This window comes from Lissotriton vulgaris, chromosome 2_1 (assembly GCF_964263255.1).
Source record: "Lissotriton vulgaris chromosome 2_1, aLisVul1.2, whole genome shotgun sequence".
Lineage (NCBI taxonomy): Eukaryota > Metazoa > Chordata > Amphibia > Caudata > Salamandridae > Lissotriton > Lissotriton vulgaris.
Genome location: NC_141687.1, coordinates 455,879,890 through 455,899,103, shown reverse-complemented (window position 1 = coordinate 455,899,103; position 19,214 = coordinate 455,879,890). Strand labels below are relative to the sequence as shown.

At 43.6% G+C, this 19,214-nt stretch overlaps 1 long non-coding RNA gene across 1 annotated transcript in view; it reads left to right on the top strand.

The window, feature by feature from the left end:
* The first annotated feature begins 1,054 nt into the window (after positions 1 to 1,054).
* Positions 1,055 to 19,214, top strand: part of LOC147730585 (uncharacterized) — a 50,969-nt gene continuing 32,809 nt past the window's right edge. Inside the window, exon 1 of the long non-coding RNA XR_015308589.1 lies at positions 1,055 to 1,186. This is a non-coding gene — a long non-coding RNA (uncharacterized LOC147730585). The remainder of the gene's footprint in view (positions 1,187 to 19,214) is intronic.

Genomic DNA, 19,214 nt, shown 5'->3' with positions numbered 1-19,214 from the left:
GGCGCGCTGGTGCTGGGGGGGAACGGACACACAGGGCAAGTGCTCAAATAAGAATTCGGTAGCAGGACAAGTTAACTGCCCGGCTCAAGCCTCAGGAGTTTAGTGTAGATTTGACCCAGATCTCTTGACTGAGGGTGAATGTTTTGATTTGTTCTGCATTCCGTCCATCAATTGTGTGTCTTTAAGTTTCTAAAAGTGGCATTTTCAGAATTATGACTTAAAGTTGGACTTTACCATTAAGGAGGGCTTTTAATTACAATTCTTTAGGCACCAAACTCGACCTGTCTACCTACTCCTAAATTAAGCTCACCACTTATTAAACATAATAAGGGAACCCAATGTTAACCTATCAGAGGGATATCCTTTGCAGTAGTGAAAAACAAATGTAAGAGTTTCTCTATACCAAAGCATGTAAAATTTAACAGTGCATGTCCAACTTTTTCGATATACTGCACCCTGCTCTAAGGGTTATTTACGGGCTATCCTGAGGGTCACATATGTATTAAAAAGGAAGGTTTAGGCCTGTAAAGCCAATAAACATGAGGGGGAAGTTAAATTGGGCTATGGTACCTGCTTTGTACTCAAATGTGGTTAAAGGCAAGCTGTAAACAGTTTAACTTAAAACCAGTGGTTTAGTTAGTTACTTCACAGGCTTTCTCCATAAGTGATTGTAAAGCCTTCATTACTTCCTTAGTGAAATGTTTTCTTTAAGAGTACATCGCCCTCTATGCTGTCACCTTCAGAAGTGTGCAACTGGCACACAGCATTCCACAAAACTAAGAACTCTTAGGGCCTGATATAGATCTTGGCAGTAATGGCTTGACATTGTTTTTCCATCAGAATCACCTTCTGCCTGCTAGGCGGTCCGCCCACTTTATCTAGATGCTGGCAGGCGCGAGTACTAAAGACATTTAGACTGCCATCGCCTCCCTCAGAATTTCTCACCCACTTTGATAGTGCCAAATCCAAAAGCGGCTGCCAGGCCAATCAGGATAAGCTTTCCCACCAACATGACTGCGGCGGTAAAAGCTCCACACCTAACTTGGTGGTTTGGAAAGCATGTAAGTCAGAACTTTTCTCACTTTCACACCTCCTTTTCTGCCATGGACCTGATCTTCCAAGTCCTGCCTCTGCTGCTACACCTCTATGTTGAACAAAGTCAACACCTTCATGGATTGAATTGATGGTAAGCTCCATTTTACCTGTTACCTTTTTAACTTGTCTGTTAAAATTTGCACTGTACTCATGTATTTTCAAAGGTCTCTTACAAGCTGTAGTACACAAAGGTGCAATCCATATGTCTGTAATGTTGACGTTTGACAAATTAAAAGAAACACACCTGTATGGCTCACATTGAGGACCTCATTTACTATATTTTGATGCGTGGCAGCACAGCAATCCTCCTGCTGCAGTGCTTTTTATTTATATTTTTTTATTTTTATTTTTGTATTCCTCATATAAACAAAAAGTGTCTGCAATACTTTGTAAAGTCACCCTTCTGATCTGTGCACCCCATGGCCACTGCATTCGCTTTGGTCTGTAAACCAATCCAAACCCGTACCTTTGTTGGTACCTTGGTGTAATCATAAGACCATGAGGGGATGATCAAGTCCTGAGTCTCTACTGCATAATGTAAAGTCCAACCAAATATCAAGGCGATTTTCCTTCCCTCCTACCAGATCCAGTTGGGCCATAATTACCCAATCTTCCAACGTTGGAGGTAGGGGGTCTCTCCATTTTATATAGATTCCCCTCCGGGCTATTAGAATAAGACAAAGCAATAGGCCTCTGTGTGAATGCTTCAGCTTCATGCTGATCGTACAGTCCTCACCAAAAAAAACGAGTGCCACATTCAGGGTAATTTCCCTGCCAAAGATCCAGCAGAAAGCGTTCTCGATTCCCTTCCAGTATCCTCTCAGCTTTTGGCATTAAAAAAAAAATGTGGAGATCATTGGCTTTTATAAAATCGCATCTTGGACACTTGGGGGGAGGAGTTGGAGCAACCTTTGCTATCTTAGCTGGTGTCCGATACAAATTTCAGGTTGGCTGGCTTTATAAACTTATATAGAAGCTTCAAAGAGTATTCACACACTGCTACAGTATCACAGTCAAGTATTAGTAAGTCCGACTATTTTGTTATGCCCGCTTTTCTAATTGGTATACTTAGGCTATCTTTAAGGCATAACAGGGTCCCTGCTGCAGTGCTGTGTGTCACAATAAAGGGGCAGAATGCACCATATCAACAAGATACAGCACGTTACTGTCCTTCTCCCCTGTGCTGGCACACAAACAGCAGATGTGCGCCAACACAGACACCCTTGAGCCAGCATGCAATTATGCCTGTGTTGCAGGGATGATTGTTGTTGTGTAGGAAGGGAAACCTCCTGCACAAAAACAATTGTTAATGGCATTTTGCTCCTTCTATCTGTGCTTCAAATTGCAACACACATAGAAAGAGCAAAAGACGAGGAGAAATCTGAGTATTTCTCCTAGTTGCGCCACACCTATGCCTCCCCTGGGGAGGTTTAGGATTCTGAAGCATTCCCAGGTTTACAACACTTTGTACATCTGGGGATGTGTCTGGTTCGATGGATGTTGCATGGGAACACACACAGCAACACCCATGGAATGCCTCTTTCATGCAGATGTGTGATAGGGCCCCATATTTACAAGGCCATGAAAGTCACGTAAGGTGACTTTATGTGGACTTGTAAATATGGGCAGGGACATTGCACCACCTGTGTGTCAAAAAAGTGTCACACCAGCATCACAATGGGCTTATGAATAAGCCCCTTTTGTATACATTTGGTGCAAGCTGCGTTAAAAAAAATTGACATTTGCACAATAAAGGATATCAATCAAAAAGTCACCATACAGGTGTAATATTACATGATGTAGAAATCAAATGAGGCAAGGTGTAACCTTTACCTTATAAATTACCTGTCAAATCAATGTCCGTCCCAGCTTTGAATCATTTAACATATTCATCCATGTAACATTTTCCCTTGTCTAGTGCAAGTCCTGTATTGCATCCAAGTTCAATTGTCACAATATTTTATAAGGTGTAATGCATGTAGCAACACTTCAAAACATACATTTAAACCTATATTTTTTTGTGCAAGTGTCTATTATCATGATGTATGCCTGCACCTAAATTCAAATGCCCGTCCTATACTATTATAAGAAGTTTATGCACCTAGCAAAGTGTACATTAAAACATATGTCGTAATGTATTTCCTGGCAAAATGGTAAATACAAATATGTACCTCACATTTTAGTCAGAAATAGTTTTAGAAATCAAACAATTACAAAGGAAAATTGATGCAAGGACAAACTTAGTGAAATGGAACATAGAGATGAATTCAAACAATAAGATACATCTCTTAAAATAAATGCGAACCAAATGATAGTCAATGACAATATACAAATGTCCAGGTCACTGTTGGACTGTGGCACTAAGCTTGTCCACTAAATCTCTGCCAAGGGGATCCTCCTCAAGAAGGGGCATTTAGTGGGCACTGAGCAGACACCTCAATAATCTTGCTTAGGAAGGGGGTTTGGGTTTGCTGGGTGGTTTTGAATTTGGGAGAGGTGGATTTTGGTTTTCAAGGGGTATATTTGGATTTGGGATGGGTGGTTTTGGCTTTGGGAGGGGTGGTGTTGGGTATGGGAGGGGTGAGTTGGAGTTTTGAAGGGTTGGCTTTGCATTTGGGAGGGTAGTTTGGGCTTTAGAAGGGGTCAAGCTAAGGGCTGAAAATACCTCTACATAGGTAGGATGTTCAGCAGTGAGTTAGGTGTGGGAGGCAGAGGGAGTGGTAGTGAGTGATTTGCATATGTCTGTTGAGGAAGCAGGTGCCTGTGGGTCTGGTCTATGAGGTGTACATTTGGGTGTGTTTCTTTCTAAGTGTGTGTTGTTCAGGTGAGTGTGAGCATGTGTGTTTTACGGGTGTGATTTCTAATTTATGTATGTGTGTGTGGATGGGTGTGCTGGTGAGGTGCTGGGTGTGATGATGTGGATGTGGTAGTGCATGTGGGGGTGGTGAAAGTGGGGAATGTCTGTGGGTTGGGTAGTTGTGGTACATGTGGGTGTTGTGGTGAGGTATCTGTGGGTATGCTGTTGGTGGTGCATGTGGGAGTGGTGGTGGGGGTATCTATGGGTGTGCTGGTGCATGTGGGTGTGGTAGGAGTGTCTGTGGGTATGCTGGTGATGGTGCATGTAGTTGTGGTTGGGGGTGTCTGTGGGTATGCTGCTGGTGGTGCATGTGGATGTGTTAGTGGTGGTGGGGGTGTCTGTGGGCATGCTGGTATTATTGGTGGTGGTTGGTGGGTGTGTTCATGTGGTATCTTTATGTTGTTAGTGTGTGCCTGTGCCTTTCGGTGTGTTTGTGCATATGTCTGCTGATTGTGTGTGCTGGACTGCAAGCTTGCAAAGTTGTGAGTGTTTGGGACAAGGTTAGGAAAAGGGAAATAGGATGGGGAAGAGGCGGGATGAGGCACAAGGTTGGGATGGTGGGAGACTGTGGTCAGTAAAGAGGGTAGACCTTGAAAAGACATCAATAGGCCAGACATAGCACTGTGAATGACCTTCCAGGTATGTTACCATTTATTGTGTATCACAGCTAAGTCTCAGGAGGGTATTTAGTAGTGCAGCCTGACCTACAGAGATGTTCCGAAGGTGGTCAATAGCGTCCTCACTCAGTGCTGCAGGGGACAGGGGCAGAGGTTGAGGTGCCTGCAATGAAGGAGATGCCACCCCCTTTGGGAGGGTGGGTTTGGTTGACTGGGGGTGAACAAGAGGAAGGGTGGATATGGCTCTCCGGGTGGCAGACAAGGATGCAGTTGGTGGAGCTCCTGTCAGGTCTGTCCCACGTGTCACTGGGACTATCGGTGTCTGTGGTCTCAGCACCTGAACCACAGTGGCCAGCTGATTCCCCACCTACATAGCCAACATCTCCTCCACCAGTGTTATTACATCTGTGTAAATAGAACTGATCATGAATTTAATCACAAAGCAGTTTACAAGTTTTCATATTTCACCTGTTTCAAGGCTCTCAACTTTGGTTCAACATTAGCAAGCATGTAGGCAACATTTTCAGATAGCATCAGATACCATTTGGTCACAGATTGTAATTTACCATGATAGCTCCTATATCATGTATGATTGTGTCTCTTATACATTTCTATTTATCTCCAGGACCTATTTAACACCTGTGAATGGTTGGACTTTTTTTATTTAGAATGGTGAACTGATGCCACCAAAATGGGTATAAATTAAAAATACCTTGTATGGTGTGTTTATAATACCCCCAAATCTGCATTATTTCATTAACAAAAAGTACAATATGAATCAATGTATTTCAACAAACACTGCAAAATTGTACCAATGTTTGTATAAACTAATAGTCAGTTTCCTTTATTTGGGCATTTCACAATAATAACACTTACTTTAAGTATATTTCAAATGTAACGCACACATGGATTCTTTAATGAAATAGCTTATCAATGTATCACGTGCTATGTTGATACCTATGCTGTTAAAGAAATTAGGAAAAATATTGTTTGTGGATTGACAAATGATGCCTAAATACATAGGCTTGACACACTTCTAATCCACTTCAGTAAAGAGCGAAACCATTTACACATTTAACTCCTAAATATCTCTAATCATTTGAACTATGTTTTACCATTTTGAAAATATTTAACAAACGATGCTGGGTTTCTCTTTACCCAAACATTGATACAACATCGCAATAAATATTACATACACTGATTCATTTATAACATTTACATCACATTTTCATATGTAATACACAATTTGCAACATATTACCCCCTCATGCATTCCTACATTTGCCCAATGAGTCGTGATTTGGGCCTGATTTTGAGTTTTCCAGATGGGATACTCCAACATATTTGTAATGGAACATTCCATCAGTAAAAGTCCCTTCAAGTATCCCATTTTTTCCATCATTGATTTCTCATCTGGATATAACAAAGGATATTGAACAATGGTATTGGGTATGTGTTACTCTGTCACAAATGGTGCACGTTTCTGTCTGTGTTTCTACAGCAATTGCATGCTTGTCACAATTATTTGTCCAAAAACAAACTTACATGCATGTTTGTGAAGGGGTAGGCAATTGTGCAAATCTGTCACTTTTTACATGTATTAAGCAGTATTTTGGATTCCCAAAACATTTGGGATATGATTTGAACCCGAAATGTAGCCATCAATTCTAATGTGACTAGTGATTTTGTGTACAATCCAAACTTACCAACTTAACGTATGGAATATCCACTGTATCATAATTTCATATTATGCTACTTTACATGTAATAGGGCTAACAGTTCATCATCCACAATAGCGAAGGAGCATCACAACTGAAAAAATAAAGACTAAATGCATGTTTGGTTCAACATTCCCTTATGACATCAATCAACCTGATGTATATTTGTAGTTTAGGCAGCCATGTGTCTGCTAAGAGCAGTCCTTTGGTAGTGAACAGAAATCATGTTGTATCCATGTCCACGAATTCATACACAAAGCACATCATCATACTACTTGTGCAAAACTTACACCTTTAAGAACTATTCTTGTGTGTTGGACATGTCTCAACCTCAATGTTGATGACTAAATTAGTTGCTGTAACAAAAGATTTGTTTTTAACATGTTGAACTCCCACTATATCTTACCCCCTTGATGCTGCTGTCGGGCTCCTAACTGCCCAATAAGGTCCACAAAGGTCACCACAAGTATGCAAGCCATTGGGGGGTCATGGTGCACTTCACGCGCGTCGCACCTACATTTTATGCAATGAGAGCTACTTCTAATCAGTGAGTCCCATTGTGACATAATGAAGACTAAACAACTTACGCATTGTAACCAGACAACCTCATGCCCAGCTACATTGACTTGAATCCTGATGTCCATAGAGCCAGATACTATGGGTGGGACTACAAACTATGACTAAGGACACTGTGAAAGGGCTGCCATGTGTGTCAGTCAGAGGGTGGTCTATGGGGATGCATGAGCATGTGTGCATATGAAGGGGAGATATGTGTAAGGGTGACTGAGAGGCTGTGAAATCTAACTTGTTTTGAATAATTAATAACTCTCAATTTCCTTTGTCCTCAATTAAAAAGCATTCAAAAGCATATTTTTTTTCACAACACCAATTTTGAGTTGACAAGGAATTTCTTCTAAGAGTCAAACATCTCAGTGCTTCTGTTGTTCACTACCTCTGTGACTCGGCTCAACCTGGAACACAAATCTGACTGAGCACAGCTCATTGTTAGGCTCTGCTCTCCTCAGCCTGATGATAATGATGTCACTTGAACACAGCCTTCCTTTAACTTTACAATGAAAATATGGATCCTGGATTCCTCACTCTCGATGAACAGACAAGTCAACGCCGTTTCTTCATCTTGCTTCAACATTCTTCGCATGCTCATAAAAACATTTCGTTGGATCCCCACCGAAACTAGAAAAACGGTCACCCACGCTCTGGTCACGAGCCGACTGGACTACGGAAACACCCTCTACGCCGGTACCACCGCTAAACTCCAGAAAAAACTCCAACGCATCCAGAACGCCTCAGCCAGGCTCATATTAGACATCCCGCGTAAAGAAGACATCTCTGGTCACCTGAAAAACCTCCACTGGCTCCCCGTCAATAAGAGGATTACTTTCCGGCTCCTGACCCACGCACACAAAGCACTCTACGAAATCGGACCCGAATGCCTCAACACACGACTGTCCTTCTACACCCCCTCCCGCCAGCTACGATCCTCCAACCTAGCCCTTGCCACTGTACCTCGCATCAACAAAACCACCATGGGAGGTAGATCCTTCTCCTACCTGGCAGCTAAAACCTGGAACTCACTTCCCACTCACCTTCGCCTTACTCAGAACCACCTAGCATTCAGAAAGCAACTTAAAACGTGGATATTTGACAAGTAATTCCTCACCCTTCTTCAAGCGCCTTGAGACCCTCTGGGTATGTAGCGCGCTATATAAATTTATTGACTTGACTTGACTTGACTTGACTTGCATTGACCTGGTGTTCATTTGAAAAATAGCTCAAGGCTATGAGCTACACTGAAGGTGTGGGAGCTACTGGTAGCTCCCAAACGACTGGTCGGAGACACCTTATTTAAGCTGAATGATAGGTGGGATAATACACATAGCAAAAAAAAAACAGTTCGTATGTAAAACAAATATATATCTATGTACAGTAGTAAATAAGATAACATATGTTTTCTATTTTTACATGATGTGAAAATGTTAAATTTTACATGGAAAACATACATATACATAGATATGTCTCAAATACACACCAAATAAAATGCAGGGCTCCAAACACACAACAATTGAGCAACATTGTAGTGTTCTCTAATCATAATGTGCTTAAAAACTGAAATCATCATTTTATGAAATGTAAAACATAAATGACACTACACATCAATCACCACATGCAGCTTACATTTACCAAACGTATGTGATTTTTAACAGCGACAGACACATCCATTGGCTGTATCATATTGTTTTCACACAGGTTAGTCTATGGCTGGGTCCATCATGGATTGTCACCACCCACCCGGCAGGCAACTTTCGCTGCTGTCGACGAATTCTAAATGTCCTGACATGAGGTCAGACGGCTGCGATTTTTCATTCTGGAATGCCATGTTTTTGACTGTTAAGTATGTCACCACCATTAAAAATTGGTGTAACTTTGTTTGCAAGTCGAAAATGCCAATGTTCTTCATAAAGAAGTATAATGTAGTGGCTAAATGTAGTTTGAAGGAAGATTCATGCTGTGGGGTTTATACCACCGTTGATGGTTGTTACATTAAAGTTTTTAATTAAAAAAATAAGTCTGTGTAAATAATTAATTAACATTGTATTATTTACACAATTAAAAAAGGTATAATTTAAAAATGTAATAAATGAGTATATTTTAAAACATTTGTACCGTACACAATAAGGTTCTGTCTAAGTAGGCATGAAAAATGTGTGTATATTTAAAACTAGATGCAAAGGGTGGTTTACAGTGAAAATACGTTGGCAAACATTTACAATAAATAGTTTTTTCAATGCAGATATAGGAACCCAGGGACAGTGAGGACACAACAGCCTCAAGTGTTCTAAGCATTTCCAGACCTTGCAACTATGCAAGAACTGGGTATTGTAAAAAGCATCAGATTGAATAGGCAAACGATTCTTGATTTATGTCATCACCTGCAGCCAGATCTTCTGCCTCACAATAGTATTCCCACATCAGTACCAGCAATACTCAAATAATTGCAGCACTCCATTTCGTGGCCACAAGATCATCTTAATACACTGTGGCAGTATCTGGAGGAAAGTCACAACCAACTTTCAGTGGTGTGCTACAAAATGTTCTTCCTTCAATGATGAGATACATCAACAGTTTTATTCAGTTTCCTACAAACCAGGATTTTACAAATTTCAAGGCAGAGTTTTACACCTTGTGCCGGGCCCACATGTGGTTGGAGCAATTGATGGCACACATATTTCCTAAGTGCCACCACAAGCAGGAGAACAAGTGTGCCACAATTAAAAGAATTTCCATTTAATTAATGTGCAAGTTGTCTGCTTACCAGATTGCACATAAAAGTGTGTGTGCACATTTCCCTTGATCAACCCATGACTCCTTTGTAGTATGGAACAGCTGCATACCCCTGAAAATATCACAACTTTACAGTGAAATGGCCTGGCTTGTTGGTAAATATTATCTGCTATTATATTGTTTGGTTATTGTAAAGTGTAATGATCGAAAATTGTGCAACAATTTTTTGCAATTTTCTTTTCATCCCATATAGGAGACTCAGCTTATCCTAATTGACCATGGCTGTTAGCACCGTTGAGGATTCCAACATCACCAGGGGAAATACACTTCAATGAGCCCTGTAGAAGAACACAGAGGCCAGTGGAGGGGGCTTTTGGGCTCCTAAAGGCCAGATTTTTATTGATGTCGGAACAAGACTGGAGGAGCACCCCCTCTACTCATCCATTAACATGAGCAAAAGCATCATGGCATGCAATGTTACACAACTTCACCCTGCAATGGAACATCTCATGAAGAAAACCATGAAGAGCCACTGAGTGAGGACACAACCCACGAGGCTGGCAACTTTGAGCAGTGCGACGCTCTGAGCTTGCGCAGGGAAGCGGAGGAGGCGAAGGAGGTAGCTGCGGGAAGAGGACAGGGCCAGTGGGGGTAATGCCAGACCCTATGGCTGAATGAACCTGCCGTCCTTGCCTTCACACAGCAATAGGAGGAGGTGGTGAAAGACTCCTCACCTTCGCTTTTTTTAACCTGTTTCACCAGTGTTACCCTGCCTGAAGGTGAAGCTCCATTGAGGCCCCCTGCTGCTTCCCGCTACGTCCCGCTGTTTCCAGACCTTCCTGTAGCTGTGTTATGATAGCGGCGGAGAAATAAAATGGATGAAGCTAGCAGAGAACTAGAACGAGCCGGTGCCAGGAGTCAGAAGCCGAGCGCAGAAAGAGCCAGAAGGCATAAGGTGAGGTGAAGTGAGGGGGCACTGCACCAAAACCTCCTGGAGTCCCTGGAATTCCCCAGCATCAGCAACTGTGCTCAGACTCGGGGCAGCTCCGGCAGTCCCAAACAGTCCTGACTCTGACCATCGGTGAATCTCCAGACATGCCGCAGCGAACTTGAAGAAGCGGGGGCCATTGTAGGCACTCAAGTGGGAAAGGGGTTTTAGCGAGGCAAGCAGCTGCTTTCAAAATGGCTGGTTGCAGTGAGAGTGACCCCAGGTTGAAGCAGCGTGTGTTTCGGCCTCGTGTGCCCCGCTGATCCATCGCTGCTCTATTCCCCCACATGTCATCTGCACTTCCCCCCACTGAATCAATCAGTCAACCTGGAGCCCCTACATCAATAATTATAATTAAAGAGATCTTCATTGGGCAAGAGCGTCAATCAATACTCATTTAAGGGGGCCTGGTGGCATAGGAGAGGACGCACTTTCTGGATTCTTTCATTGTGGGAATTGAGGCTGTTTGTGCTGTGAGTTATTTCTTTGACTTTCTGCCAGCGGGACTCACCGGTGCACAGTCTACAGCCCCTGTTAGACCCCAGTGGGACTCGGTGTCCCAGGGTGCATAGCACTGTATCTTCCCGATTTCCATCAGCTTCCGTGGGGGGAGACGTAACCATTGCGCTATAAGGCGGGAGTCGGGCTGCCTCGACCCCCGTGGCCCGTCTGTGCCTGTCGGAGACCATAAGAGGACGGGCTGGGTCACCTCCCTCCCTAAGAACTTCGTCTTGTGTACATTTTGGGAACAGTAGTGTATTGCGTGGATAACATAATAGTGTGCATATTTACTGTTAACATGAGTAAGCGAAAGCCTGGCACAGGTAAGGGTGGGGTAGGGACCCAATATGCTTTCTTATTAAGGGCAGAATCAGCCCTCATTAATGAGATAAAGCTTACTGAGCGAAGGTTATCCCTTGAGCCTGTACCCTTACAGAGTAGACTTTACTTGACTCCTGCACTCACTGAAGCTTTTGTGGTGACAAACCATGAAGTATCCCCATCCCGGATTAGACCGTTTCGACGTGTTGTTCTGGATCCAGTTACAGATATTGTCTCCTTCTCATCTACTGACCTAGAATCTAGTCCTGTTAGACCTAAAGTTACGACTAGAGGGCAGAAAGCCAAAATTAGGCCGGATTGCATTAATGAACCCCTCCCTAAAAAAAAGGAAGAGTCGAGGAATACTGAAATAAATTAAACCTGCCCAATGAATAACTGCAAAGAAAATACTACCCACTTACATTGCAAGTGAACTGAATGAGGCCCCCCTTAACCCCATGGTTCATATTGCGACAGGGCAGCTCGCCGATGGTACACAGGAGGGGAACTTCTGGGGCAGGCTTATGATGACAACCTTACTGGTACCGATCCTGCAAAAAATAAGTATTGTAGAAACCAGACTATCAAAGTTGGAGGAGACGGGTATCTGCAAACCCCCAGCTATACCGGCAGGTAGCTTGCAGTCTAGCACAGGTCCATTAAATCTCATGGGGATAGGTACGGAGTGGGCTTACCTGTTAACTCTACTGTAACCAGACAGGCACCAGATAAGAGTAGTTCTAATAATATCACGCTTAGTAGTGCTGACATCCCAGCCTGTCGAATGGCTATTTCCGGCCCCAAATTGCTTGACTTTCACTGCTCTCGGGCACCGAAACAGTTGACGGAAGCTCTGGCAGTTAAACCAAGAAATCAAATAGAGGTACGTGTATGCCGTAAAGAATATAAATCAGCCTTGGTTAGTCGGAAAGGTGTTCTGAAGGAGGAAGATTGGAGGGAGTTGATTGATTCAAGTACTCTCTCGAACAGTTCTAGGTTCTGGAGTATCGTGAATCGCCCCCTTTTTGATCAGGAAGTGGGGGGCTTTAGACTCGCATATCGCTGAGGATGAATGGGTGCTCCATTTTAAATCTATGTTTGACAGCCCTATGAAGTACACTCACCACGAAGGTCGGGATATAAATGTCCCTGCAATGATTTTGAACAAGGTGAGGTTACGGGTGGCATTGCAGGGCTATCCACTAATAAAGCTCTGGGTCCAGATGGTATTCATCAAGACCTGTTTAAGTCTGACTCTTCCTTGTGGGCTCCGGTACTTCTGGCTGTGTTTAACACAGGTGCAAAAAAACGGTTGTCCTCGGTCCTGGGCCACTTCCACTATAGTCCCTGTTTTTAAAAAGGGCGACAGGAATAGCACTCACTGCTACAGGCCATTCTTCCTCCTTGACTCAGTGGTTAAGGTTGTATATCACATTCTTTTCCAGGATTAACTTGTGGCAGGATTGACATAAGTCAACTAGGGCTAATGTCAGGTTTTCTCATGATTTACGGGTGACTAGGTACCTGAGGTCAAAAAGGGGAGTACAAGGTTGCATCTTGTCCCCATTTCTGTTTAATTTCTATATTAATGATCTGGATACTGCATTAAGTGCCACTGGGATAGATTACCCTTGTGTTGGGCGGCGTGGCATCCCTATCTTGCTTTATGCGGACAATGCCGTCCTTTTATCTAGGACTGCATTAGGTTTGCAATCCTTATTAAAGGCATTCCCTAAATTTATGACGGATCGGGACCTGGCAATAAATAATTCTAAATCGTATATAATGCAAGTGGGGCAACGACCTAAAAAAAGTTTCCAATTCAGTGTTGGCCCTGCGAAAATCCCCTGCACCAATATTTTTTCCTATCTAGGGGTTCTCTTTGATGATCAACAAAAATTGGGGCCATTAATCTTGAGAAAAAAAGGGACCTGGCCCGGGTGAATGCAGCAATTTTTTATTTCGCCTCAAAAATAGGGAAAAAAACAATTGGAGCCATGTTGAAAGTTTATCACACCAAAAGCGTGGCCATAGCTAGCTACGGAAGTGAAATTTGGGGATACATTGCTGCGGATTCTTTCCAGGTGGCTGAAAATTACTTTTTGAAGCGCCTGTTGTGTGTCCCGCGCGGAATATCTAATCTAGTGGCCCATGAGGAATTGGGGACCCCTATCTAAGTGATGTCCTAGCTCTGCGCCCTCTTGTGTTTTGGTTGAAGTGTTGGCTGAACGAGGAGTTAACTTGTAACCACCTAATTTTAGAGTGTATGCCCCTTGATAACGCATCCAGAATCCTGTTGCCTAATTACATTAAAAGTAGCATGGAATGGGTAGGGCGTGCTGATTTATTTTTTCAGCCCGAATCTATTGTTAAGAAGGATGTGGAATTAATTAGGGTAGCTTACTTAACCTTAAGGAAATTGAACAGGGATGAGCAGGATTTGTTGAAACCAAGTGTTTGTATGTTTTTAACAACCGCAACAATGGAACCTTATCTTATGGAGTTTTTATCAATACATGAAAGGTTCTTACTAACTAGGGGGTCGATTAGGATGGCGGACGGAAGGACTACTGCCGGCCTGGAGTATGCAGAAATTGCCTTTTTCAGTCCGTCAGCCGCTGCTAGTCCGTCCGCCATATTAGGATGGGAATCACTGTTAATTTTCAATACGCCGCGGAAGTACATGCACATCGCGTAAATACACCCGACCCCGCAGCGGACATCACCAATCTAGAGACACCGCCGTACGTAATGACGTCTCCGGTTGTCCTCGAAATCACGATGGCGGAAAAAACACAGCAAATTGCTGTGGAGAAACCACCAGCCTGAACACGGCGGATTCACCACAGCCGAGAGGCAAAACATAGCAGAGATACCAACCACAGGCAGACAGCCGTCATGAACCCAGCTTTACAGGCATTTCCGCTACTCTTCGTGCTCCACCACCAGCAAGTCATGGACCATCGCCGACGCAGGTATGCAAAAACAACAACCCCTGTCGGAAGGGGAGTACCTGCCGGGGCTGTGACGTGGGGAGGGGGAGGGGCAAGTTGGGGGTCAACAATGTATGGTAAACAGATGTATGCAGGTAAATCACCATATAAATAAATCGAACGAGTCTGACCCCACCCACCAAGAACACACACACACCGCCAACAAACAGCCACACCACGGACAACGCAACGGAGCAGAGCACACTTCGGAAACCATGCCCACAATCAACTAGGCAGGCAGGCAGGAATGGCTAGGCCACACAGCTCACAGGCCCATATACACACACCAACACACAAGGCATACCACACATAAGGAGACATGCTGGCCCACACTCAGGCCAACCCCACAGCTACTCCACTAACAGACAGGGGCCCGTACACCACACACCACAAAAAACAACACTGCTGCACACACATAAACAACCAACACACACACGATGAGCCCTGACATGTACACTGACAAAGTCGACACTGAACAACCTATTGTGTACCCACAAATCATGAGTGTGACACATGCAACAAATAAAAACATCCACATTACCTACATTGCATGGGAAGGCACTGTTGTCCCATAATAAGCCTCAGAGTGCCTCCTCCACCCTTACACAGTCCACAGCCACATTGAAATGACTTTCCCCCAGCCAAACGAAAGGAAACAGTACAGGGCAATGGTAATGTGAAAGTGGCAGACACAGCATATACGATAGCACCAATATATCAACAATGCAGGAGACAACCAGGAATGACACAGAGAAACCACTACACAGGAGTAACTTGCTTTATTGCACATAATACAGTATGAGTCCTGGAAAGGCAAGATGGCGCCTGCTGGTCAGGAGTATGTGTGAGGAGCTCCGTTTGGCGATCCGATGACTTCTCTCACCTGGGGTCTCCGCAAGTTATTTCCAGGTGCTCTCCACTGCTCGCTGCCTTGCGGTTGTGGTCGCAGTGCCGGTGGGCTTCTAGCTGTTGGTCGGAGCTGTGGCGGATTTGGAGTATTCGAGCTGCCGTGATTATCTACTGGCTGCCGGCTGGAGGAAGGGCGGTGGCGGCGGGACGCGAGACGTAGGGCAGCGGACCCCTGTTTGGTACTCGGCCTTTCGTGGGCGGAGGTGAAGAAACACCGTGATGCACAAAGACGCCTGGTGAAGCCAGTGACGCCCATGACGCTTGTGCAACTGCGGGGGGTGTACCCGGCAGCAAGCCTTGGAGTCCTGGAGTTGTGCGGTCGGCTGCCTAAATGTACTACAAGCCAAGCTGCACTAGATGTCATTTTAAAGGCAATTTCGGATCAACGCCTGGAGGCTAAGGCTGAGCATTTGAAAACTCATACTGCCTGTAAAAAACTCCAGAATACAGTGCGGCGGCTGGCGAAATCATGTAACGATTTTACAGACAGAATGGTAGAGGCAGAAAGCCGTATGTCTTCATTGGAAGATCAAGTGGCACACAACCAAACTGTCATTGATGGTTTCAAGGCTCAGAAGGATGATGTCCACATAAAACTGGTTGATTTGGAGAATAAACTACGCCGTAATAACTTACGTATTTTGGGTGTGCCCGAAGGACGTGAAGGAAGGGACATACAGCAGTTTGTTCGTCAAACTTTTTGAGGAGGCTTTCCCCAAGGTTAAGCAGTGGCATTGGTTTCAGGAGATTCAACGGGCACATCGCTTTCCATTTCGACAGCGACCAGCACGAGCCACGCAAGGCTCTTAATATCCACGTGCTATTTTGATATCTTTAAACAATTTTCTGGCGAGACAAACCCTATACGACCTTGCAAGACCGGCTCAAAAGCGATCTGGGAAGGGTGTGGAATTTTTTGTGGGCCCAGATTATTGCCATTCCACTGTAGAGAACCGCTGTTGGTTACGTCAGCTGATTGCTCCATTTCAACTGAAGGGTGTACAAGTTTCCCTTCTCCAGCCGTCTACTTTAAAAATTGTGTACAAGGGGCAGAACTGGTTCTTTACATCTGAGGCCCCAGCTAAGGAATATCTGAATTCATTATTGTGAGGGGTTGTTATAAGTATTGCATGATCGACCTACTTTATTGGTTTTCCCCTCTCATGCTTTTTCTCTCCCTATTTAACGGATTTGCTCAAACACTGTGAGTTGTTCTCACACACATCTACAGGGCGATAGGCCCTTTTGCCTTAGTTTTGGGGGTGGATCACATGGGGTGGGAGGGTGGGTGGGGTGGGGTTGGTGGAGGGTTTGGGGGGTCACGGGGGGCTGTGTGGGGGTTGAAGGGGGAAAAGTCAGTTCAAAGCTATAAAGCTTCAAGAGCAAATGTATTTTTTTGTCAACTGTGGGAGTCATCATCTAATATGCAAATTAAGATTTGATGGCTAGTCATAATTTTCGTATGTGTTCATTTAATGTTTGTGGCCTAAATAATATTCTTAAACGTAGGCGAGTGCTGCACCAAATACGATTGATTTAGCCGGATATTATTTGTCTCCAGGAGACTCATATTCCATGGGCGAACAGGAAAGTTTTGACGGAGTTTGGGTACGCAGTATTGGCTACCTCACAACAGTCCACAATGAATCAGGGGGGGGTGGCTATATTGGGGCGGCACTCGATTGTTACAACGGGAAAGACTAAAGTTGATACCCTAGGACGATGGGCAATTGTTGAGTGCATCATGGGAAATGTTGTTGGTACGATATGCACGGTATATGGGTCAAATATTGACAATACCACTGTTTTGGGTTTTTTGAATGTTGAGCTTGCTCTGTGGGGTACACCGCTATTTTTACTTGGTGACTTTAATATTCATGGTGAGGCGACCATATGGGATTCTAAATTTAGTGGCTATGTGGGTAGGAAGCCGAAGGTATTTAGAGAGCTATGACAATTATTGCTTCAACATGGGCTGTTAGACGGGTGGCCCTTGGCAAATCCAAGAGATCTTGGCTTTATCTTCTTTTCTTCCTCCCATAAAAAATTAGTGCAGCTTGATTATATTTTTATACCCAGCTTTCTTGCGGCCAGTGTCCAGATGTCCGTAATGCCACGTATCACATCTGATCATTCCCCGGTTATTATAGAGATGCCTTTGCTTAAAATCCAGCGTATACAACGAACATTTACATTTGATAAGAAACTTCTTTTGGATGAAACTTATGTATGGCAAGTTTTAGATTGGGCCCAGCAGTTTCTGGATTTTAATGGGGGCTCTGCCTCCTATGCTATGATATGGGACAGCTTTAAAGCAGGGTTATGTGGGGAAACATGTAGCTATGGCTGGACTCTACAACGTACACAAAAAACCATAACTGAACAACTTCTATTTGATTTAACAAATGCAGAGCGTGAATTAATACTGGATATTAACATGCATTGGGATAGTAGTGTATCACAAGATAAAGTCGCAAAATGCAAGGCTAAGATCAGTGGGGTGTGAAGTCATGACATAGCATGCCAATATAAAATCCATCGAGCAGAAAGATATGAGTATGGGGAGACTGTGGGAAGATGCCTAGCCCAAAGACTACAGGGGCGCCAGACTGCGCAGCGTATCGCATCTATAGAAAACAGCCAAGGTGGTCTAGTAGAATCATCTGAGGGCATTCTTCAGGTATTTCACGGTTATTATAGGGAACTTTATACCCAAGAAGATCTATCTCTCGACTCAATCGATCAGTTTGTTGATAAATTTGATCTACCCCAGCTGGACTCTATAAATAAAGAAGAGCTAGAAGCACCTATTACCATGCAAGAACTTGAGACTGCACTTAAAGATCTGGCCCTTGGGAATGCTTCTGGCCCCGATAAACTTCCTTTAGAACCATATCATTTGCTATTTCCTAAAATTAAGGCTGGAACATAGAAAGCCCTACAAGGGGTAAGGACTATCCCTGGGCACTCTTGATGCACAACAGTGCGTAAATAAGTAAATGTTCAAGTGTACTTCAAAAATTGGCAATGTAGTTTGTAATTGGTATAATCCAAATGGTAATCAAAATAGTCTCATATTTGCATATTTCATCATATGTTAATGGCGTTTTGATATAGACAATATATTTGAAGATTTTAAATCATGAATACTCCAATGTACAATTCCATAATAGAATCAAGTCCCGATGCATTTCGTGCTAGTTAGCACTTCTTCAGGGGGAATATGTATAGAAATGAGAAAAAGAAAAAGAAACGCTATAGAAAGCTGATATCTAGGAGCTGCATTAAGTCAAAAGACTCGGTGGGGAGAGTGCTCATAGTAATAAGTTAGCAGGTGCCCGCGAACTTACGGGTATATATACAAATCAAAATAATGTACACCTGTAGCTTCAGGAAAACATTAAGAATATGGAGTTATTATGCAAAATAGAAATCAAGCCGTGTTAAATTGCATGCAAAGCCATGCAGTGGTCATAACACCTAGAAGTACCCAAACTTAAAATGTGGGAGAGTGAAGGCGGTGAAGACAATAGTTGTAAAAGCTCGGTAACGCGGTGAAAGACGTAATTGATATGCCAAAAGGGTGCAGGATCTAGTGAGAAAATAAAAGGTAAAGTACAAAGTGCCGTACATGCAGTTAAATCGGTGCCTGTAAATCCCAGCCCGAAAATACCAAAAACAAAGCCGATGTAATACCGCTTACCAGGCATGGGAGTCAATCGGTCACGATAGGAAAGGTGGATGGGTCCGGTCCAACCGAACGGCAAACCGGAAAACGCTGAGCATGCGTACATGCTCCTACTTAGAAAGTGAAAGCGTGAACATGAAAATAGGACTCCGTGGTGAAACTTGAATCGGAAGGTAGCTAAAAGTGTGTGTTTAAAACGGGTGTAAACAATGGTATAGTTCGTAT